Here is a 24,913-nt window from a genome sequence, read left to right as displayed (position 1 = left end):
TGCATAATGAAATATCACATAAATAATATTAAGAGAAAACCAATAGAATAAGAAATATGTGTAATATACATAACAGATAAAAGATCAATACTCAGTATATATGAAGAACTACTACAAATCTGTCAGAAACAATAAAAAATGGGCAAAAATACTGAAGAGTAGGCTGGGCGCGGTGGCTCAAGCCTGTAATCCCAGCACTTTGGGAGGCCGAGACGGGTGGATCACAAGGTCAAGAGATCGAGACCATCCTGGTCAACGTGGTGAAACCCCGTCTCTACTAAAAACACAAAAAATTAGCTGGGCATGGTGGCGCGTGCCTGTAATCCCAGCTACTCAGGAGGCTGAGGAAGGAGAATTGCCAGAACCCAGGAGGTGGAGGTTGCGGTGAGCCGAGATCACAATAAAAAAAAAAAAAAAAAAAAAAAAAAAAAAAAAAATACTGAAGAGTAAATTCAAAAGGAAGAAATACAAATAATGAACAAATGTAAAATTTGCCTAAACTTTAAATAATCATAGAAACTAGAAATCAAAATAATATTCAATGACATCTTACCTCCAAATTAATAAACCTCCAAATTTCCTCCAAATTAATTTATTAATAAATAAAATAATGATATTCAGGGATGGAGATAATATGAGGAAAAGGCCTTTTATGTATGGTTGGCAGATCTGTAAATTTATAAAGCATTTTTGGATGACAATGTGACAGTATCGATCCAAAATTTAAACATACATACTCTTTGAGCAAACTTTTTTCAGGAATCTATTCTGTGGGATCATTGCACAAAGTGTCTGCACTTCAATTGTTGTCAATGGAGGAGCTGCTAAATAAATTATAATATAAACGGATGAAATGCTAGATGTCAGTTTAAAAGACTGCGAGAGAACTATGCATTGTGACGTTGAACACGTTCTCAAGGTATATTGAAGGTGAAGAAATGAAGCTGAAAATATATAAATATGATATAATCACATTTATGTCAAAACAAAAAATATACGTTGTGACAGAAAGATGTCACTATTTAGCTGGTGTCATTTTCCTTTCTTCCTTAGTAATAGAAGTACAACGTAACTAGTGAAAAGACCACAGATCCCAGCTGCCTTTGTAGCTAGGGATGGCTATATGACTAAGCCCTCTCCAATAGTATATAAACAGAAGTCACTAGGACAGTCTTCTGGGAAGGCTCGTTAAAAGGAAAACTGACAGCCAAGTCACTCTACCTTTGTCATTCCACCTTTCCTTCTCGCCTCTGTCTTTTTTTTTCTTGAGATAGGGTCTCACTCTGTTGCCCAAGCTGGAGGGCAGTGGTATAATCATGGCTCATTGCAGCCTTGAATTCCTAGGCTCAAACAATCCTCCTGCTTCAGCCTCCCAAGTAGCTAGGACTACAGTGGTGCACACCACCGTGCCCATCTATTTTTATTTATTTATTTTTTTGGGGTGGGTAGAGATGGGGTCTTTCTATGTTGGTTTTGAATTGGTCTTGAATTCCTAGGCTCAAGCAATCCTCTTGCCTTGCCCTTCCAAAGTGTAGGAATTACTGGCAGGAGCTACCACACCTGGCCCTTCCTTCTGTCTGAATAAGAATATGATGGCTGGAATTCCTGCAGCCATCTTAGACCATGAGGCCATAGAAGCCAACGTTAAGAATAGAAGAGCAGAAAGTTCAGAGGAGTCCAGCTCCCTGACAACCATGAAGCTGCTGTGGTACCTACCTTCAGACTGCTTTTCCATGAGAAAATAATAAGCTTCTCTGTTTCCATTTCTACTTCAGTCTCTTTCAAGAGGCTAAACACAATTTCTAATTAATATGTAAACATGTAAAACTTAAGTACCCAGAATATATACAACCCAAAAGATTGTAGTAGTTACCTCTGAGGAGTTGAAGTTGGAGGAGTATAAAGGGAACACTTCAATTTTACTGTCCACATTTCTATTGTTTAAATATTTGACAACCAAGATGGGACCGTTTATTGTTGTGTATAATAAACAAATTGGAAATCATTCTGTTAAAAAAAAAAGAAAAGGAAAGGAAAGAGACTAGAAGAATATGGCAGGGTGGTAACAGTGGATGCCTCTGGATGATGGGATTATCACTTATTGATGTTTTATTGTATTTCCAAATAAAAAGATTATTTAAAATAAGAATAAGATTCATTAAAAGTTATTTTCAGGGAAGAACAGCAGAAGAAAACAGAGGGAGGCATAAGAAAAGGAGAAAGGAAAGACATGAAGCCTGGAGTTTTGAGAGAGGCAGAAAAAAGAGAAAGAGTAAAAAGATTGTGGAAGTTGAACCTATGGGCAACAGTGCAACTCTGTGCTCAGATGCTCCCTCAGGATCCTGCTGATCATTGTACCCAGATTCCCACAGGGCCCAAGTCCCTCCATTCTGACCAACAGCCTAGCCTGCCTATTATAATACTGAAGCCAAAACAATGTCAGAGTCTCTGACTATATATGAAAGGAAGATGCTTCCAAGATGGGTAGGAGATACCAGAGACCCATTTCAGCATGCTCTCTTCCTCCTTTCTATAGGGAAGCATCCCTGGTCTTTGATCCTTGAGGGTCTCTCAAGTGAACGGGACTGAGAAGGCTGTCGGGGAGTCCTGAGCATAGATACCCAGGGGGGAACAAGAAATGGTGCTCAGAACCATGAGATCAACGACTTGTGCCAGGCACAGAGGTCTATATTTGTGTTTGCAGTCTGAGCATCCTGTCCGGAGTCCAGATAGGAGATAGGTGAGATGGTGATCGGGGGTTGAAACATGCTCTGAATGTATCTTTTCTAAATTGGAGCTCCTCAGTATTCAGGGAAAATAGAGAATAGTAGGCAGGATGATGCTAGCATTCAGCATGGTCAGGACTGGAAGGACAAATGGAAAAGAAAAGCACAAGGAAAAGAGATCAAATCAAAGAGCCCCATGGTGCCTAGGTGCTTGCTCCTGGCTTTGGATGGAATTGATATTCCCAGGGTTGATCCCTTGATTGACATAAACAGGCATGCAAAGAGGCGTCCCACTTCTGGTGAATGGAATAAAAGTCCATCTGGGTTGAAATAAGACCAGTCTTGGGACATAGATAGTCATAGATAATGGCAGACACCTGGGAGGATATCAAAGCCAAAGTGGAAGTCCAAGATCTCAGCTTGGTGGATTAGGGTTCAGGGAGCCAGAGTACTGAATAGAAAAAGTGAGGCAGACACTCAGTCATCTAGTGGAAGATAAGAGAGAAAACTCTCAATAAAGGAAGCACAAGCTCAAGCCTGCAGCAAGATTTTTGCCAAATAACAAATAAGAAGAATTAGGATTTTTGAAGGATAGGATTACTTTATTCAGCTAAGAATCAGGATACTCTAAGGGTTAGACTAGCATCAGCAAATGCCTAGCAACAATTTCATGGCTTACTCATTTTCCACGTATGGAAATTAATTAATTAGTCATTAATCAATCTTGGAACAATTTCCTGTTAAACATATACAAGATTTTACTGTTCTCCCCAAGAGAGCTCTTTGGGAAGGCACTAACCGTCAATTATAGTTAACATAGGAAGATAAAATCATCTGATACCCTAGGGATACAGTACACAATTCTTCCCTGTGGATATGACCTGCAGGGTATTTATGAGCTCCCTAGGGTAAAAGGATTCTGTCATGAGGAGATCATCTCAGAGACAGCTCCCTCAGAACTCTCCTTGGTGCTGAAAATTGGTCTGCATTTCCCTACAGATCCTGGGATACTGCCACTCCCCACCCTGCCACCATTGTTGATATGGATCAAACTTTCCATAGTAGCCAGAGATGCACCTTGTAAATAAACATAACTCAGACTTCTGAGAGGTGAAAAGGAACCATTTGTGAGTAAATGATCCTGAAAGGCATATGTTGGGAGTTGTTAGGAGGTAGGCTCTAACAAGGTCAGCACCTAGGTAACTGTGGGAGTCCATATCAGAGAAGCTATGGGTGAGCACTAGAACATCCTTCAAATCACGAGTGAAGTTGAGAAGAAAATTCAAGGTTAACAACCTATAGCACAACTAGGACAGAATGAAGATGGGGCAGGTCTCAGAGATAGGAAATCAGAATAAAATTCAGGCACTAGGAAAGGCAAGTTAGACAGAAGCACACGGTGCCAAAGACTTAATGTTTGTGTCCCCCTAAATTCATATGTTGAAATTGTAATCCCCAATGTAATGGCATTAAGAGGTGGGGCCGAGCTCAAGCCTGTAATCCCAGCACTTTGGGAGGCTGAGGCTGGTGGATCACGAGGTCGAGAGATCGAGACCATCCTGGTCAACATGGTGAAACCCCGTCTCTACTAAAAATACAAAAATTAGCTGGGCATGGTGGCACATGCCTGTAATCCCAGCTACTCAGGAGGCTGAGGCAGGAGAATTGCTTGAACCCAGGAGGCGGAGGTTGCGGTGAGCCGAGATCGCGCCATTGCACTCCAGCCTGGGTAACAAGAGCGAAACTCCATCTCAAAAAAAAAAAAAGAGGTGGGGCCTTTGGTAGATGATTAAGTCACGAGGATGGAGCCTCATGAATTAGATTAATGCCTCTATAAAAAGGAGACTCCAGAGAGCCCCCTTGCCCCTTCCACCATGTAAGGGAATAGCTGGAAGATGCCATCTATGGAACAGTAGGCATGTTCTTACCAGACACCAACTCTGCTGGTGCCTTGATCTTGGACTTCCCAGCCCCGAGAACTGTAAGAAATAGGTTTCTGTTATTTATAAGCCACCCAGTCCATGGTATTCTGAAGGAACTAAGATACATGGACATTGATGATTTAGTTTTTACTGGACAGGTTTTTTCCTGGTTCATGGATACTTATTTATTCATGGATACTTTTTAACAGGACATTTTATCTTATTTTAAAAAATAATATACAGTTATTGTAGAAACACTGGGAAGAAAACAAAAGTAGAAATAGGGAGAAAGATCTTGCCCACAATCCAGAGACAATCACTGTTGTCATTCTGGCATATTTAATTCATCTTTTTTCCTTGAATATTGACATAATTGAGATGATACTTTTACAGCCCAATTTTTCACTTAACATTATGTTATTAACATCTTCTTATCTTTAAAAATATATACAAATCATTTGTGGCCAGGTGCAGTGATTTGCCCCTATAATCCCAGCATGTAGGAAGGTCAAGGTGGGAGAAACATTTAAGCCCAGGAGTTTGAGACCAGCTTGAACAACATAAAAAGACTCCATCTCTAAGCAAACATATATTTAAAAATTATTGGGGAGTGGTTGTTGGTGCATGCTTGTAGTTCTATATACTTGGAAGGCTGAGGCAGGAGGATGGCTTGAGCCCAGGGATTCGTGGTTACAGTAAGCTATGATGGTGCCATTGCACTCCAGCCTGAGCTGGCACCTCTTTAGAGAGTGAGATCCTGTCTCTAAAATAAATGAACAAATGGCCAGGCACAGTGGTTCATGCCTGTAATCCCAGTACTTTAGGAGGCTAAGGCAGAGAGATCACCTGAGGTCAGGAGTTCGATACCAGCCTGGCCAACATGGTGAAACCCCACTCCACTAGAAATACAAAAGTTAGCCAGGGGTGGTGGCATGTGCCTGTGGTCCCAGGAGGCTGAAGAAGGAGAATTGCTTGAACTCAGGAGGCAGAGGTTGCAGTGAGCTGACATCACATACTGCACTCCAGCCTGACAGAGCGAGTCTCTGTCTCAAAATAAATAAAATAAAATAAAATAATAAATAAGTATTTGCACTGGTTGTATCGCATGGCATCATGTATGGATGAACCATAATCTATTTTTATTTTTTGAGACAGAGTCTCACTCTGTCACCCAGGCTGGAGTACAGTGACACAATCTCGGCTCATTGCAACCTCTGCTTCCCAGACTCAAGTGATTCTCCTGCCTTAGCCTCCTGAGTAGCTGGGATTATAGGTGTGTGCCACCATGTCTAGCTAATTGGTTTTTTTCTTTTAATTTTAGCAGAGACAGGGTTTTGCCATGTTGGCCAGGCTGGGCCATAGTCTATTAATTGTTCTCTTATTAGTGTATATATTTTTAGGTTGCTTCTATTCTTTAATTTTTAAGAAAATCACATCAATGGTATGTAATTGAATATACCTGTGCCAATATTTCTATTTCCTTTTTTTTTTTTTTTTGAGGCGGAGTTTCACTCTTGTTACCCAGGCTGGAGGGCAATGGCGCGATTTTGGCTCACCGCAACCTCCGCCCCCTGGGTTCAAGCAATTCTCCTGCCTCAGCCTCCCGAGTAGCTGGGACTACAGGCGTGCACCACCATGCCCAGCTAATTTTATATTTTTAGTAGAGATGGGGTTTCACCATGTTGACCCGTATGGTCTCGATTTCTTGACCTCATGATCCACCTGCCTTGGCCTCCCAAAGTGCTGGGATTATAGGCGTGAGCCACTGTGCCTGGCCAATATTTCTATTTTCTTAAACTCCAAGAAATAGAATCATGAACTAAAGGATCTAAACTTTTTAACCTTTTTTACTTTCCATCCAGTAACATGGATCTAAACTTTTGAAGCTCCTGACACACCTTGTTCAATTGTCTTTGAGAGATATTGTACCCATTTACCCTCTCTTCAATATAGCAGAGAGCATGGATTATCACTTCCACACCAACGGCATCAGTTAGGACATAGGCTAAATGGCCATAGCAGAAAGATCAGAAAACAGTTACTCAAGCAAGCTGGACAGTTCTTTCTTCTTCATATAACAATCTAAAGGTAAGAAGCCCCAAGCTGAGGAGGCAGTTCTCACTGAAAACATTCTGGGACTGTAGTTCCTTACATCTTCTTCTGCCATCCCCTGGGGGACTGTCTCCAACTCTATGATCAAAGGCCCTCCAGGTCCTCATTTGATTTTATTCTGCAAGAAAGCAGAGGGAAAGGCGGTAAAGAGCGGATGATTTTGTTTGGGGCAAATGAACTGGCTATTAGCCTCTCCTGATCCATGCTCTGTTCCGCTCTGTGCCTTGGAGCTGACCTCTATAGATTTCCTCATCCTCCAGCTTCCAGTTTAGTTCAGCCAATGGAAGCCACCAGTAAAAGATCAGAGGACAGAGTCAAGAGATCAGGGCGCCAAGTTCTCTGGCTCACTTCTTGCTGGGAGTTGCCTGTGTCCCTTTATTGAAAGCCATAGCTCCTTGCCAGACACAGTGGCTCATGCCTGTAATCCTAGTACATTGGGAGGCCAAGGTGGGTGGATCATCTGAGGTCAGGAGTTCGAGACCAGCCTGGCCAACGTGGTAAAACCCTGTCGCTACAAAAATTTGCCAGGCGTGGTGGCAGACATCTGTAATCCCAGCTACTCGGGAGGCTGAGGCAAGAGAATCTCTTGGACCCAGCGGGTGGAGGTTGCAGTGAGCTGAGATCGCACCACTTCTCTCCAGTCTGGGTGAAAGAGTGAAACTCCATCTCAAAAAAAAAAAAGGGAAAGAAAGTAAAGAAAGCCATAGTTCCTGCCAGATGTTCTGCTTCATGTCATTCTCTCTGGGCTTCTGTTTGCTCCCTTTTCCTATCCCTAAGGCCTGGAGAGGATAATAGCTCCCTGTTGTTGCCAGCCAAGAGATGCTGCATCACCTCCTGTTACTTTTCCTAAACCCTGCCTGCAGTGACTTTTGACACCAGCTGCTCAGAGTCTGGCCAAACTTCACAAGGTTACGAGCTCACTTCAGACACCAGCTGCAAGTTTGTGGTTTCCCAGAGTAGCCCCACTTCTAACCAGCTGACTACAAATCTAGGGAGCCTCACCACTCCCTCAGGTTCAGTCATTCTAGAATAATCTAACTGTGCAATGGGTTCACCTTCCCTGCTGCCTAGACACAGCTGATTGCTCAAGACAGGGGAATTGCAGTAGAGAAAGAGTAATTCACACAGAGCCAGCTGTGTGGGAGACTGGAGCTGTATTATTACTCAAATCAGTCTCTCTGAGCATTCAGGGATCAGCAGTTTTAAGGACAACTTGGTGGGTCGGGGGAAGCCAGTGAGCCAGGAGTGCTGATTGGTCGGGGATGAAGTCATAGGGAGTGGAAGCTGCCTTCTTGTGCTGAGTCAGTTCCTGGGTACTGGCCATAAGATCAGATGAGCCAGTTTATCAGTCTGGGTGTTGCCAGCTGATCCAACAAGTGCAGCATCTGCAAAATATCTCAAGCACTGATCTTAGGAGCAGTCTAGGGATGGTCAGAATCTTGCAGTCTCCAGCTGCATGACTCCTAAACCATAATTTCTAACCTTGTGGCTACTGTTAGTCTTACAAAGGCGATCTAGTCTCCAGGCGAGAAGATCTGCTTTGGGAAAGGGCTGTTATTGTCTTTGTTTTAAACTACAAACTATCAGCTGGATTTCTCCCAAAGTTAGTTCAGCCTGTGCCCAGCAATGAAGAAGGATAGTTCGGAGGTTGGAAGCAGTGGCTCACGCCTGTAATCCCAGCACTTTGGGAGGCCGAGGTGGGCAGATCACCTGAGGTCAAGAGTTCCAGACCCACTTGGATAACATGGCGAAACCCCATCTTTACTAAAAATACAAAAGATTAGGCAAGCGTGGTGGTGTGTGCCTGCAGTCCCAGCTACTTGGGATGCTGAGGCAGGAGGATCGCTTGAACCTGGGAGATGGAGGTTTCGGTGAGCCAAGATTATACCACTGTACTCCAGGCTGGGTGACAGTGAGAGATTCTGTCTCAAAAAAAAAAAAAAAAAAGAAAGGCAGCAAGATGGAGTCGATTAAGTTAGGTCTCTTTCGCTGTGTCAATCATAATTTTGCAAAGGCAGTTTCAACAACTCAACAGAATTCAGGATAGCACCATACATGTGATTAGCAGGAAGATACAAATCAGAACCGGCAAAGGAAGAGATGCATAGGGCACAGTCTGGAAGGGTCCCAAACATCAAGCTTCCATCATCCTCAGGGAGCTGGTACCCTCCCAGCACATCAATATGCATAGTGTAAACAACCAGGGAAACTCACTTAAATGACCATGTCCAGACTTTCTATTGGGGCTTTATTTCATAGGCATGGTTGATTAAATCACTGGCCACAGGGTTGGACTCAACCTTTAGTCCCCCAGCTGTCCCCAGAGATCAGGTGACTCAAAGCCCAAGCCATTTTATCACATAGTTGGACTTTCTGGCATAGTTCGCCTCCACCCTGACCCTACCTTGTCTTCCGATTAGGGTAAACTTCCTAGGAACCATTAGTCACCTAAATTATCAGGTGTGGCTCATGGGGCCCATATGAATAATAAAGATACTTGTTTCACTCAGGAAGTTCCAGGGATTTGAAGATTACCCCCCAGGAACCAGGAACAGAGGCCAGCAAATTCTTTTTGTTTGTTTTGAGAGAGTCTTGTAACTTTGAGGTAGCTCATCCCTGTAATCCCAGCACTTTGGGAGGCTGAGGCAGGTGGATCACTTGAAGCCAACATGGTTAAGTCCCGTCTCTACTAAAAAATACAAAAATTTGCATGGTGGCACATGCTTATAATCCCAGATACTCCGGAGGCTGAGGCGGCAGAATCGCTTCAACCTGGGAGGCAGAGGCTGCAGTGAGCCGAGATGGTGCCACTGCACTCCAGCCTGGGTGACAGAGTGAGACTCGGTCTCTAAAAAAAAAAAAAGAGAAAGGGTCTTGCTTTGCCACTCAGGTTGGAGAACAGTGGTGCAATCATGACTCACTGCAGCCTTGACCTCCCGGGCCAACAAATTATTTATTATAAACTGTCCACACCTTTGTAAATTTTCCTTTTATTTAATTCTCCTCAAATTACTCAATTTGAGGGTATCATCTCTTTCCTGCTGAGACCCCTACTAGCACAAATGAACCTAAAATGAAACAAACCACTCCTGCCACATTCCATTGGTGAGAGCTTAGTCAAATGACCACATGACTCCTGCTATGAGTAGTTTGGGAAATACAATCTTTATCTGAGAATTCTTACACCTCCGAAAATTCTGTTACTACAGAAGATAGAATGTATTTGAGGAAATAAATGGCAGTGTGAGTTGGGTGCTGTGGTACACACCTGTAGTCGCAGCTACTCAAAGACTGAGGTAGGAGGACTACTTGAACCCAGAGTCTAGCCCGGGCAATATAGCTAGACCCCATTTCTTAAAATGATAATGATGATAATAGTAATAGCAATCTGTCACACTGTGCTGGGCACTAACATTTTAAAATCATTGCAAGTTTGATAGGCAAAAGATAGTATTTTGACATACTATTTTGCCTTTTCTTTTTTGAGACAGAGTCTCACTCTGTCACCCAGCCTGGAGTACAGTGGCACCATCTAGGCTCACTGCAATCTCCGGCCCCCAGGTTCAAGTGATTCTCCTGACTCAGCCTCCCAAGTGGCTGGGATTACAGGTACTGGCCACCACACCCAGCTAATTTCTGTAGTTTTAGTAGAGTCAGGGTTTCACCATGTTGACCAGGCTGGGCTCGAACTCCTGACCTCAGGTGATCCACCCTCCTCAGTCTCCCAAAGTGCTGGGATTACAGGTGTGAGCCACTGCTCCTGGCCTACTTTGCCTTTTTGCCTACTAGAAAGAATTAAACATCCTTTTGTTACATACTTCTAATCTAGACCCCAAGAGAGGGTTCTTGAAACTTGCACAAGAAAGAATTTGGGACGAGACCATAGAGGAAAGCAAAATCAAGTTTATTAAGAAAGTAAAGGAATAGGCTGGGTGTTGTGGCTCACACCTGTAACCCCAGCACTTTGGGAGGCCGAGGAGGGTGGATCACCTGAGGTCAGGAGTTCGAGACCAGCCTGGTCAACATGGTGAAACCCTGTCTCTACTAAAAATACAAAAATTAGCTGGGCATGGTGGTGAGCGCCTGTAATCCCAGCTACTCAGGAGGCTGAGACTGGAAAATCGCTTGAACCCAGGAGGCTGAGGTTGCAGTGAGCCAAGATCCCACCATTGTACTTCAGCCTGGATGACAAGAGTGAGACTCCATCTCAAAAACAAAAAACACAAACAACAACAATAAACAAACAAAGCACTTAAAAAGACCAACTTCCGGCTGACGTGGTGACTCACACCTGTAATCCTGGCACTTTGGAAGACCAAGGCAGGCAGATCATGAGGTCAGGAGTTTGAGACCAGCCTGGCCAGCATAGTGAAACCCCATCTCTACTAAAAATATAAAAATTAGTTGGGCATGGTGATGCACACCTGTAGTCCCAGCTTCTCCGGAGGCTGAGGCTGGAGAATCGCTTGAACCCAGGAGGCAGAGGTTGTGGTGAGCCGAGATCATGCCATTGCATTCCAGCCTGGGCAACACAGTGAGACTCCATCTCAAAAAAAAAAAGGACCAACTTCCCTGAGCCTCATGTTTTCAGGCCCCTCTCCTCTGCCTACCCACGCCAGGTAGACTCACAGGTGCTGTTCCTTGGTCTCTTGGTCTGTTTCCTGCAGTTCGAGGTCTCCCCCAGGCAATTTTATGTGTCATCACCTGGGAGCAGTTAAAATAAGTATAATTCTATGTTCTCCAACCAATGACAAGTCCCCCATCTCAGGTTCAAATCCTGCGTTCAGAGGGCAGGAGACAGGCAGCTCTCTGGCAGCCTGTTTTCCAAGAATAGATCTCCTGACTCTAGATGTCGGTGAGGTTTGGCCCCGTTTGGGTCAATCTGTCAGCTGCCCACTGCTGGAGGATTCTGGTTAGCTCAGTCAGCAGGCTGTGATTTCACCAGATACCACCCTTCATGTCTTAGTTTGAGCTTTCCCTAAAACAGAGCTGAGACAAATACATGGGGACTGAGAGTTTAGTTACACCAGGAAACTGGAGCAAGGGGGCAGGAGGGATGAGTCAGGTGGGGAGCAGTGCCAGGAAAGGGGGTGATATTGGACTGGGCAAATAAGGGTCAACCTTCGCTGAAGACTCCCCAAGGAACTTTCTTTTATTTTTTGTCTTTTTTTTTTCCTTTTTGTGGAAAACGGGGTCTCACTATATTGGCCAGGCAGGACTCAAACTCCTAGGCTCAAGCTATCCTCCCACCTCTGCCTCCCTAAGATCTGGGATTACAGGCATAAGCCACACACCTGGCCCAAGGAACTTTATAGAATGCACCTGAGAAGTGTCCTGCTGGGATCAGAAAACAATAGTCCAAAATGAAGGCCTCAGAAGCAAACATTTTTCCTTTTTTTTTTGAGACGAAGTCTCACTCTACTCCCAGGTTGGTGTGCAGCGGCAGGATCTGGGTGGCTCACTGCAGCCTCCACCTCCGGGGTTCAAGCAATTCTCGTGCCTCAGCCTCCTGAGTTGCTGGGATTGCAGATGTCACCACCACGCCTGACTAATTTTTGTATTTTTGGTAGAGACAGGGTTTCACCATGTTGGCCAGGCTGGTCTCAAACTCCTGACCTCAGGTGATCCTCCTGCCTTGGCCTCCCAAAGTGCTGGGATTCCAGGCATGAGCCACCACCACAAAAATTTTTCTCTGGCTTTCCCCTCCCCTTCTGTCTCTAAGTCCCATTCTCCCCCAGGGCTAGCCACAGAAACTAGAATCCTTCTTCCTTCCCTACAGTAGTTCATAGAAACCAGAACTCCTTTCCCCCAAAGTCAACCATAAAACCTTAAAAATATTCCTCCAACTTTCCCTCTGCTTTCTATGTGAAAACTGGCCATAAAGAAATGATCTGAAGCCAGGTGCGGTGGCTCAAGCCTGTCATCCCAGCACTTTGGGAGGCCGAGGCGGGTGGATCACGAGGTCAAGAGATCGAGACCACCCTGGTCAACATGGTGAAACCCCGTCTCTACTAAAAATACAAAAATTAGCTGGGCATGGTGGTGCACACCTGTAGTCCCAGCTACTCGGGAGGCTGAGGCAGGAGAATTGCTCAAACCCAGGAGACAGAGGTTGCGGTGAGCCGAGATCGCGCCATTGCACACCAGCCTGGATAACAAGAGTGAAACTCCGTCTCAAAAAAAAAAAAAAAGAAATGATCTGACTGGTAAGATCAGTGAGGTCATTTCTTTATGGCCTACTTTGTTTGGTTGTAGGTCATATGATTCCCTTTCCAGAGGGGGTCCTGTCCCATACTCAGAAGAAAGGAACGCTGTTCAGAGAGGCCAAGAAGAATCTAGACAGACAGCCCCTGCTGCCTTTCCCAACTCCATCTGTTAGCATCCAGTCATTCCATTTCTGTCCAATCATGGCTGACCATACCTGGTTGAACTTAAGCATAAAAATGGACAATTCGCTTGTATACTTGGGTCTTCATTCTGAAGGCTCCATGTACCTGTTAATAAAATTTGTGTGGCTTTTCTCCAATTAATCTGACTTTTCTGAGTTGATTTTTCAGTGAGCTTTCAAATGGGGGAAGGGGAACTTTTCCCTTGGCCTCCACAGTCTCTAAAGGACAACAGAGAGAGAGAGACATTTGTCCACTGGTTCCTCAACACCTTTGCTGGCTGAAAAGTTGACCACAAGACAGTCAACTCTCCGGACTTTCCAGTTGTCTTGGAAAAACCCTAAGTGTCCACCCCAGCTGCAGTCGAAATTAGAAGTGGGTCAAGCAGGTCTGGTGTGTGCCAGAAATAGCATTGGTTGCACTGTATTTTTTAATATGTAAATACCTCAGCCACATAATAAGACAAACGTACATGTTGTATTTTGGGTAGATTCATGCCCGAAGTAATCTGGGACCTCAGAAATACGGGGTATGGGGAAGGAAGGGCTAGAAGCTGGCCCACAAGGGAAGAAGTCTCCAGGTGGCAGAGTGTGTCAAGCTCAGATGGGCTTGGGACACAGAGTGTGAGGGAATGGAATGACTTGACCAGCAGTGGCCCTGGCTGCAGGGGAAGCAAGGATGCTGGTCTAGCTTTAAAGGGCTGTGCAGGCTAACTTGAAGGGGAGACCACAGTGTTCCCAACCCAGGGGCATCGGAGAGGGGAGGGTGACGTGCCCCATGAGAACAAGGCGTCCACAAACACACAAAAATATATACATAAGGGTGTTCGTCTCAGTGGTAACTATTCCAGCGATTCAGAACTGTAAGCTGGGCAATTGTAAGGCATTGGTTACACATCATGGTGTGACCATTAAAAAGAGTCATTTGCAGTAATTACTGAAGACAGAGCATTTCTGGAACTGAATTGGTGAAACCCAGGCTGTGGGAAATTCTGCCAGTCAAGTGGCATTGACCAGTGTCCCCTACAGGCTGCCTTTTTTTTTTCTTTCGAGATGGAGTCTCGCTCTGTCACCCAGGCTGGAGTGCAATGGCATGATCTCGGCTCACTGCAACCTCTGCCTCCTGGGTTCAAGCAATCCTGCCTCGGCCTCTCAAGTAGCTGGGATTACAGGCTTCCGCCACCATGCCTGGCTGATTTTTGTATTTTTAGTAGACACAGGATTTCCCCATGTTGGCCAGGCTGGTCTCAAACTCCTGACCTCAGGTGATTCACCCACCTCGGCTTCCCAAAGTGTTGGGATTACAGACGTGAGCCACCATGCCTGGCCACAGGCTGCTTTTAAGGAAAAGAATTTTTGGAGGGAGAACCTGTAGAATAAAAGAATTTAAAAGACATCCCAATTTTTTTAAATGGCCACAACTAAACTATAGTGTCTAAGTATGTCCACTTGAGTGATAAAGCTACTAAGAAATACAAAGAAGCAATTGGCACAAATGTCAGAACAGTGGGTTATTTTTTGGGGAGTGAGTGGGGAGCCATGGTGACTAGGCGGGAAACAGGGAGGTTTTCAGGAGGCTGTGGAAATTCTCAATATTGAGCTAGGTAGAGGTTACAAGAGTGTTTGTTTATTACAGTTCATAAAGCTAACATTTATTTTAGGAGATAAAATTAAAATAGGGAAAGATGTTACAGAACAATGTTAAACAACATGAAAAATGCTTGTACATATTATGGGAAAAGGCAGATTGAAAATAATTAAGTATACTATGATGCCACTTTGTGGATGGATAGATGGATGGATGGATGGATGGATGTATGGATGGATGGGCAGACAGGTAGGTAGACAGATGGATGGATGATATAGACAGATAGACAGACAGACAGACAGATGTAAAAATATTGTGGAGGAAAATACACCAAGGTGTTACTAGCAGCTCACGTTTGGAAGTAGGCTTTTTCTGACTTTAGTTTTCTTTTACCATTCTGTGCCATGTGAATCTTGTACAGTGAATATTTTTGATTCTCATGGATCATTTAAATAAATGTTACTTTTATTTATTTTAATCTTTAAAAAATGCCACTTGGGGCTGGGCACAGTGGCTCACTTCTGTAATCCCAGAACTTTGGGAGGGCAAGGTGGACGATCACCTGAGGCCAGGAGTGTGAGATCAGCCTGGGCAACATGGCCAACATGGCAAAACCCCATCTCTACTAAAAATACAAATTAGCCAGGCATAGTGGTGTGTGCCTGTAGTCCCGGCTACTCAGGAGGCTGTGGCAGGAGAATGGCGACCTCCATCAAGAGGTTGCAGTGGGCCAAGATTGCGCCACTGTGCTCCAGCCTGGGCGACAGAGTGAGACTGAGTCTCGAAAAGAAAGAAAAGAAAAGAGAAAAGAGAGGAAAAAGGAAAGGAAAGGAAGGAAGGGGAGGGGAAGGGAAGGGAGGGGAGGGAAGGGGCAAAGGCAGTTGGAGCACTCAGAAGAAAGCAGCAGGTGCACAACCTTCTTCCTCACTCTTACAGCCATTGTTCCCCTGACACACTGAAAAGGCTTTCATACCCCCAATTACTCTCAGAATTATGAGCTAAGAGTAGACCCCTCATTTTTAAAAAGGTCTGGCTTTTTTGGTAGTGGTATTAATGTTGATTCAGGAGAGAACATTGAAATAAATCACGCATAGAAAATGCCATGGTACTCTAAGTGTGCTTGGCCCTGGCAGGGTCCAAGGCGCATTCAGCACAGATTGATGCCAGAATCCAGCAGGCACCTGGGAGTATCCCTGAGGCTGGATCAAAGACCTGACCGGGTGTGGTGAGACTGGGTCCACCTTTGACTCTGTCAGGGATGCAGGACTCCTTGGGGACTCTGGTCAGAGGAGGCCTTTTGCTGGTCAGAGTAGGGGAGGATGCCACTTTGTGGATGGATGGATGGATGGATGGATGGATGGATGGATGGATGGATGGATAGATGGATGAACAGTCAGGTAGGTCAGTAGGTGAATGGATGGATGGATGGATGGATGGATGGATGGATGGATGATGGATGGATGGACAGTCAGGTAGGTAGGTAGGTGGATGGATGGATGGATGGATGGATAGATGGATGGGCAGACAGGTAGGTAGGTAGGTAGGTAGGTGGATGATGGATGGATGGATGGACAGTCAGGTAGGTAGGTAAATGGGTGGGTGGGTGGATGGATGGATGGGCAGACAGGTAGGTAGGTAGATGAATGGAGGAAACCCAGTGGGTGGGTTTCTTCCCTGGCTAAGAGGAAGTAGAGAGAGGGAGTGCCTCAGGAGCTGCAACCTCATCACCCCCAGGGCAGCCCAGCTTCCTGCCCTGCACCTGCTCATCCTCTGAGGCCTGCTGGGCTGAGTGAACAGCATTGCCAGCCCAAGACCCCAGGCCAGAGTTGGGACACATTCTTGACTCGTCCTTCCCTTCTCTTTCCCAGCATCCCATCCATGCCACTCCCATCTCTCAGGGTCTCCCATTTGTCTCCATCCCAAGCTGCTTTTCGTTGTTGTTGTTTATTTTTTGAGACAGGGTCTTGCTCTGTCAGCCAGGCTGGAGTACAGTGACACGATCTCAGCTCACTGCAACCTCCCACTCCGGGGCTCAAGTGATCCTACCAGCCTCCCGAGTAGGTGGGATAACAGCACGAGCCACCACATCTGGCTAACTTCTTAAATTTTCTTTTTTTTTTTTTTTGAGAGATGGGGTCTCACTATGTTGTCCAGACTGGTCTGGAACTTTTGGCCTTAGGCAGTCCTCCCACCTCAGCCTTCCAAAGTGCTGAGATTACAGGGTGAGCCATGGTGCCCTGCCTCCAAGCTACTTTTCCTATTCAGCTGTCAACCCTCGGCTGATGCTCACTGCTGTGGCTGTTCCAGAACAGACATGGTGTGCCCCCTAGGGATCCTGACAGCACATGTTCATCGCCTCCAGGCACGGTGCTGAGTGCTTTGCCCATATCAACGCTTTTCCTTTCTTTTTTTAGATTTGAAAATATATTTTTTTAAATTTTACTTTAGGTGCATACTATGTCTGGCATTTCTCCCCGTGTTATCCCTTCCCACCCTCCCTCACACCACGTGAAGTGGATGCTATTAGGACCCATTTTCCAGAGGAAAACTCTGAGACCCAGAGCTCACCTGTCAATTGCCCAATGCCACAGTGACATTAGCGATGGAGACAGGACTCAAACACAGGCAGCCTGGATCCAGAGCCCAAAGGCTCCACCCCAGGCTTGGAGACAGAAAATGAGGGATCCGGAATCAGACAGAGTCTGGGCTTGGCTCTCACAGGAGCCACCGGTGAGCTGCATGGCCTTAGGACATTTTCCCCATCTCTCTCTCTATCTTTTTTGTCGCTCCTGTTGCATTGGTGCAATCTCAGCTCATCATAACCTCCACCTCCCGGCTTCAAGTGATTCTCCTGCCTCTGTCTCCCAAGTAGCTGGGATAACAGGCATGAGCCACCACGTCCAGCTAATTTTGCATTTTTAGTAGAAACAGGGTTTCTCCATGTTGGTCAGTCTGGTCTAGAACTCCTGACCTCAGGTGATCTGCCCACCTCGGCCTCCCAAAGTGCTGGGATTATAGGTGTGAGCCACTGTACTTCTCTCTCTCTCTCTCTCTCTCTCTCTTTGAGACTGGGTCTCATTCTGCTTGTAATCCCAGCTACTCGGGAGATTGAGTCAGAATTGCTTGAACCCAGGAGGTGAAGGGTACAGTGAGCGGAGATCATGCCACTGCACTCCAGCCTGGGTAACAGAGCAAGACTCCGTCTCAAAAAAGAAAAGAAAAGAAAAGAAAAAAGAATATAAGCTCTTTGAGGCTGAGACCATATGCAAATGAGGTTCGAAGTCCCAAGTGGCCCTGTGCCCAGGGCCCCTAGATGCTCTCTAGCCTTTCTGTCTGCCTGGGAGGCCTGGGGACAGAGAAGCACGTGCTCAGAAGAGGAAGCCCTGGCACCAAGGTTGGGAGTGCCCCTAATTGGAAGACACTCTGGGCAGCATCTGTCGAGCTCACAAGGCCTCCTTCTCTCAAAACTGCTTTCTCACCCAGATGCAAACCATCTCCCCTGGACACAGCTGATGAGACTATAGGTGGTGCCCTCCCCACCCCCACAATGACCTAGTCTCAGGATAGAATCACAAAGGTACAAAACCCAGCCATCACGCAATAACTCTGAAAGAATCTCAGGCCAGGCATGGTGGCCTAAGCCTGTAATCTCAGCACCTTGGGAGGCCAAGCCAGGTAGATCACTTGAGGTCAGGAGTTTGACACAAGCCCCACCAACATGGTGCCACTCTGTCTCCACTAAACACACACACACACACACACACACACACACACACACACACAAATTAGCCAGGCGTGATACAGCGTGCCTGGAATCCCAGCTACTTGGGAGGCTGAGGCAGGAGAATAGCTTGAACACAGGGACAGAGGCTGCAGTGAGCCGAGATTGCATCGCTGCATTCCAGCCTGGGCAACAGACTGAAACTATGTCAAAAAAAAAAAAAAAAAAAAAAAAAAAAACTCAGTCTTTACTTGAATTTCAAGATCGTTAACAAGGGTCGAGGTTAGAACTCACCACCGTGCCTTTCCCGGCTCTCTTCTGCTTCCCCATCTCTCACCCCACAGCTGCCCAACACCTTTCACGCGTGGAATCCCCACGTTCCCCCTTCCCTTGCTGCTTTCCTCTTTCTTCTTCCTTTATCTTAGTTCTTCATCGTGTTGCTCTTAGCCTCTCTCCTCTTGCCTCTCCCCTTCCCTCCCTCTCTGGGCTCCTGCCTCTCTATGCCTTTCTCCCAATTCATCGAAAGTCAGGAGGTGGGAGCCCGGGCACCAAAGGGTGGATGCGGGGGGCAGGGTAGGGAATATGCATGACATCAGCACTCGAATAAATATGGCGCCCAACCTGCACATAGAGGACTGACTGATCCAGGAGCATCCAGCACTGCCTTCTGTTACTCTCTTATTCCCAAGTCTCATACACGGTTTGCATATCATTACCATATTGATCCTCAGCTCTTGCAGCAATCCTGCATAGACTCCAGCACACAGAATGACCCCGGAGGTGCGTGTACACACAAGCACATGCACCCGGCCACAAGTGTCCACACACAAACAGTATCCAGCAACACACAGGCATGAGCCCCATGAGAAAAGCTTCACTCGTGCAGAAAAGGAAAAGGAGCGCCACCCCACAGCTCCCAATGTGGTCCTCCATGACCTCTGGCCTTCCCTACCCTCCTGCACTGCAGCCTGCCCACCCCCCAAGCCCCTCCACCCTCTCCCTCCTGCACCGCAGCCTTATCTTTGCCCTTTCCTGAACTCAGCTCTGCCACCAGGCTCTGCAGGGACCTTGTTATTTTTACAGCTTCAGGGAGCAAACTCTTGGAGAGAAGGGATGGCTTTGCTAAGACGGAAGGTGTGTAATGCCCTGAGCCACTGCCAGCCCAGATCCCGAGGGACAAGGTTTCCCCAGTCCAGCTTCGATGGTGGCTCTGGTCAGCCAGGACCAGCCTGGGGGCTGCCCGAGGGACCTTCCTGGCAAGGTGGTTCAGTGCCACTGTCCAGTCTCCCCTCATGGCCAGGAACACCCTGGGCTGGCTCTGGGCTCTGAACCCAGAAAGGTCCACAGGCCAGCAGCCAGTGGGAGGGGATTCTGTGTCAGTAATGGGGGCAGTTTCTGAAATTCTCCCTATTTGGCATCTCTCTTTAGGGCAGGCAGCTTCAGAGCTTTGTTCATCTGTAAGGATCAGAGGACTTGCAGGGTGGGTCATGTGACCAGGGGGCTTATCCAGGAGGCTGGAGGGAGAGGGGCTAGTCCTGGAGCTCTTGGCATGAGGGAGAGGGAGGGACAGGGGGGACTTGGGGCTTGGGAACAAAAGGAGAGAAGCAGAGCATGTCTCATGATGGTGGAGTCTCCTGTCAGCTGCAGAGGCCAGGGAAGATCACCTCCTAGAGCCATGTTCATTTTGCCCTCTTTTTTTTTTTTTTTTTTTTTGAGACAGGGTCTCACTCTGCTCCCAGGCTGGACATGATCCTCAACTCACTGCAACCTCCGCTTCCTGAGTTCAAAAGATTCTCCTGCATCAATCTCCCAAATAGTTGGGATTACAGGTGCATGCCACCATGCCCGGCTAATTTTTTTTGTATTTGTAGGAGAGATGGGGTTTCACCATGTTGGCCAGTCTGGTCTTGAACTCCTGACCTCAAGTGATCCACCCACCTCAGCCTCCTAAAATGCTGGGATTACAGGTATGAGCCACCGAATCCAGTCCATCTTGCCCTCTTATTCCTGCCTCTATCATCCCTCACTTATAAACTTGCTAAGACAGCCAAAGGGTTCCTCCAATGCTTCCCACTAACTTCCATCCACTCAACGTTCTTCCTGGCTGGCTGACATCTGGCTGGAAAGACCCAATGTGACATCAGGTGTTCCCATCCAGGGTCCCTTTCTTCCTCCCTCACCTCTCAGCCTCCTGGGCCCATGGGCCTCTGCCAGGAGTTGTTGACAAGATTGGGCACCTTGGAGCCCTTGTCTGTGCAAGGAGTGTCTCCGAGAAAGCCAGGGGGCACCTTTTCTGGCACAGGGCCTGGGAAGCGGCCTCTGAGGGCTCCCCCAACACACCCACACTCTTTTTGCTTCAGAAAAGAAATGTTGTTGATTTCAGTGCAAATAACTCATTATTTTACTTTCCAAACCAGCAAGCCCCACCTGTGGAGTTAATTCCCCATTCTGACTTAAGGCTAGTGCCAGCCAGAACTGGGAGTTTTGCTTAATACCCACGAGGCACCATTGTTTCCATGACAGGGTTAATTAGTCCCCAGGAGCCTCGAGCCGAGGGAGGCTGCTCTGGGCGGAAAGTCCAGAGACCCAGATTTTGAATCTGCATTTGCCAGTGACCATCTGCGTGAGCTTCACTAGATCAGGCCCTTTCCCTCTCTGGGCCTCAGTTTTCCCATCTGCAAAATGAACAGGTGAACCTGGATGATCACCAAAGTCCTTTCCAGCTGGCTCAAAGTTTCCATGACATTCTGTGGTGCTGGCATTCTGCAACCCCCTACAACGGTCTCGGATGATGTTCTAAGTCACTCCATGACATTTGCAGCTATCAGCAGCACTCTCTGATGATGTCAGAAGGTGGCCTTGACATTCCATGACATTTACAACAATCTGCAGCAATCTGTGACGCCCATGGACATTTACAAGAATTCACAATACCCTGTGACATTCCTTGACATTCCACAGCATTCTACGACATTCTCGGACATTCTATAGCACTCTGTGACATTCTAGCCATGATATTCTGTGGCATGCTGTGACATTCCAAATTTACACCATGTGGATTTGTCTCTCTTCTGAGGGGCCTCCCTGGTATCATTGGAGAAGCCACATCCCGCCCCAGGACTCCTTACCCTAAAGCTTCTCCTACCTATGCTGTGTGACCCCTCTGTGATCAGAAGTTCTTGAACTTGGGCCTCCAGGGCCAGGTCCCCACTCCAGCATCTTGATCTGGGCTTTGGGGTTGGGGTGGAGGGAACTTCTCCCACAACAGCAGTCTCCCCAGGTGTTTTGGACCTAAAGAAATAGGCTCTCCCCTCTCCCATTGCCAGAGTATTCCAATAAAAGGCTCTTACCTTCAGCATAAGGGGTCCCCGTGGCATAGTGATGAGTTTAAGCATACCAGATAGTTGAAAATTTTTGACCTATAAGAACGGCAATTTTATTTTATATTTTACTTTTCTTTTTGAGGAGTTTCATTCTTGTTGCCCAGGCCAAAGTGCAGTGGCACAATCTTGGCTCACAGCAACCTCTGCCTCCTGGGTTCCAACGATTCTTCGACCTCAGCCTCCCGAGTAGCTGGGATAACAGGGGCCTGCTACCACACCGGTTAATTTTGTATTTTAAGTAGAGACGAGGGTTCACCATGTTGGCCAGGCTCGTCTTGAACTCCTGATTTCAGGTGATCTGCCCACCTCGGCCTCCCAAAGTGCTGAAATTACAGGCGTGAGCCACGGCACCCAGCTTATTTTTTACTTTTTTTTTTTTTTTTTTGAGATGGAGTCTCGCTCTATCGCCCAGGCTGGAGTGCAGTGGGGTGATCTCAGCTCACTGCAGCCTCCACTTCCCCAGGTTCAAGGGATTCTCCTGCTCAGCCTCCCAAGTAACTAGGATTATAGGCGTGCACCACCACACCTGGCTAATTTTTAGTAGAGACAGGATTTCACCATGTTGGCCAGGCTGGTCTCGAACTCCTAACCTCAAGTGATCCACCTGCCTCGGCCTCTTAAAGTGCTGGGATTACAGGCATGAACCACCATGCCTGGCCGTGGGAACGGCAACTTTATACATTTCAACCTAATATAGCAGAAAGAATGTGGGAATTTCTTTTTGCTGTATTAGATAGAACCATATAAAATTCGAGGATGAGACAGGCCTGGGAGAAATACTGATACTGTCATTTGTTAGCTGTGAAATTAGGGCAACCTCACCTGGCCTCACTTTCCTCATTCATCAGTGGAGATAATCATCAGTTGTTTTTCAAGGGGTTGTAGAGGACTCCACGTAATGCTGTGGTTGAAGAAGAACATCTAGACTCTGGAACAGAATAAAAAGACTCAGCGTCTTTCTTCCTACTTCTCCCCCCTTTTCCACTCTCCCTTTCCCTAGAATAACAGTAAAACAATCTGTGAGCAAAACGGTGCCAGGTGAAAAAGAGAGCCTGGACTGGGGTCTTAGCTGCCTCCTCCTCACCGTGTATCCTGGAGGATGTGGTTCTGTTCTGTGGTCCTCAGCGTTCCCGTCTGTAGAATGGGCTGGAAGACCATGAGATCAACTTGGAGGGCCTTTCCGGTTCTGCTGGCCTGGGCTTCTCCGGCTGGGGGAGCAGGAGGATGACAGAACAAGGAATCTTGAAGTCTGGTGGGGCAAGAATTGGGAAGCAAGGGTTCACCATCCATAGTCTGAGAACAGGGCACTGGAACGTGGCTTAAAGTCAGTAGAGGAGCAGGCGAGACCTGAAAAAAACGCTTCTTTCTAAGCATTGAGGGATGATGACTTGGTTGTGCTGCTGCTCCACTGAGTTTTAGAGCGACCCCGCAGATCTCCGCTAATGGGGGTAGGCAGGTGCCCCGCCGGGTGGGCCGAATCCTCTCCGGCCCTCCAGGCCCCCGCGGGAAGGACCCAGCTGCTGCGGAAACCTTAAGAGACCGCGCCCCCTGGTGTCAGCACTCTGTCATTGCAGCACGGGGCTTCCAGCCTAGGGAGGCAGCTTCTCACCTACAGTCAGGGCTCTATCCTAGCCAGCAAGTTTCTTTCCAAGAGGAGGCTGGGGAGCAGCGCTTGGGAAGAAGATGGCTTAAATTGGGGCAAGCCTGTAAGGCTGAAGGCTGGTGAGGACCCTTCATTAACCTCTTGAGCGAATATTTATTGAGCACCTACTATGTGCCCGGCAGTGTGTTGAGCCCTTGGATCCAGCTTTGAACAAGATAAAACTCTTGCTTGGCAAGGAGCCCACACAATCCAGGGCTCTCAGACTGGCTGAGGACCTACTAAGTGCCCGGGTCTTATCTCCCAGATTCTTCAAAGTAAATGTGGAGGTGAAAATTATCATCTCCATTTTATTCATTTTATTTTATTTTTTGAGACTGAATCTCACTCTGTTACCCAGGCTGGAGAGCAGTGGTGTGATCTCAGCTCACTGCAACTTCTGCCTCCTGGGTTCGAGCAATTCTCCTGCCTCAGCCTCCTGAGTAGCTGGTATTATAGGCGTGCGCCACCACGCCTGGCTAATTTTGTATTTTTAGTAGAGACAGGGTTTCACCATGTTGGCCAGGCTGATCTGAAACTCCTGACCTCAGGTGATCTGCCCACCTTGGCCTCCCAAAGTGCTGGGATCACAGGTGTGAGCCACCTCACCCAGCCTAATCTCCATTTTACAGGTGGGGAAACTGAGGCCTGAGGCCACACAAGTGTAAGGGGCAAAGCTGGGATCTGGACCATCAGACTTGAATCTGGGCTACTCCAGAATGTGCCATTACAAAAGGTTCACCTAGCAGAAAGCACCTGCCCCTCCAAGCAAGTCACTTGCCTCCTCTGGGACATGGAGCCAGTGAGGTGCCTGCAAGGTTAGACAAGGTAGGGAATGTCCTGATGCCCTTGCCCTTTGCCCAGGGGGACCTCCTTCCAAAGAGTGGGGGTTGCTCCCTGGAAGTGGGCATCCTGGGGCCCCGGGCATTGTTCTCATTGTCTGGGCCTCTCTTTGTCTCAGGAACATCCGGGACTGGCTTCTCCCCTGGCAGAGCAGAGCCGGGGGCCAGCTGCCTGGAGAGCGGGGCCTGCCGGCTCATTAGGACCCTCACAGATGCCCCTCTCCCAGGACTCCCCACCCAGGGTCTGAGCGGGAGTTTGACACAAGTCTAAAAATAGCTGCTCTTCTGTTCCTTTGTTGGAGGGGAGGGCTGGGCAGAGGGATTCGGGCTCCTCTTAATGACCGACCCACCAAGAACAAAGGCTTTTCTTTGCATTGGCTCTGTTTCCAGCAACAGCAGGCTTGGGCCCCAGCCTCAACCTTGGGGCTCCCATGGAACCCAGGCCACTCTTAAAGAGCTGGCTTGAGGGCAGAGGCAGGCACAGGCCTCTGAGCCGGGCCGCCCCAGCCCAGGCTGACCGACGGGCACACGGTGGGCTGTGGGATCTGTGGGCAGGGCCCTGTGGGGGAGGGGTCTGCATGTAAAACTGTGTGTG

This window comes from Saimiri boliviensis, chromosome 2, assembly GCF_048565385.1.
Source record: "Saimiri boliviensis isolate mSaiBol1 chromosome 2, mSaiBol1.pri, whole genome shotgun sequence".
Classification (NCBI taxonomy): Eukaryota; Metazoa; Chordata; class Mammalia; order Primates; family Cebidae; genus Saimiri; species Saimiri boliviensis.
The sequence above is the reverse complement of the archived record's forward strand: the minus strand, read 5'-3'. Positions refer to the sequence as shown.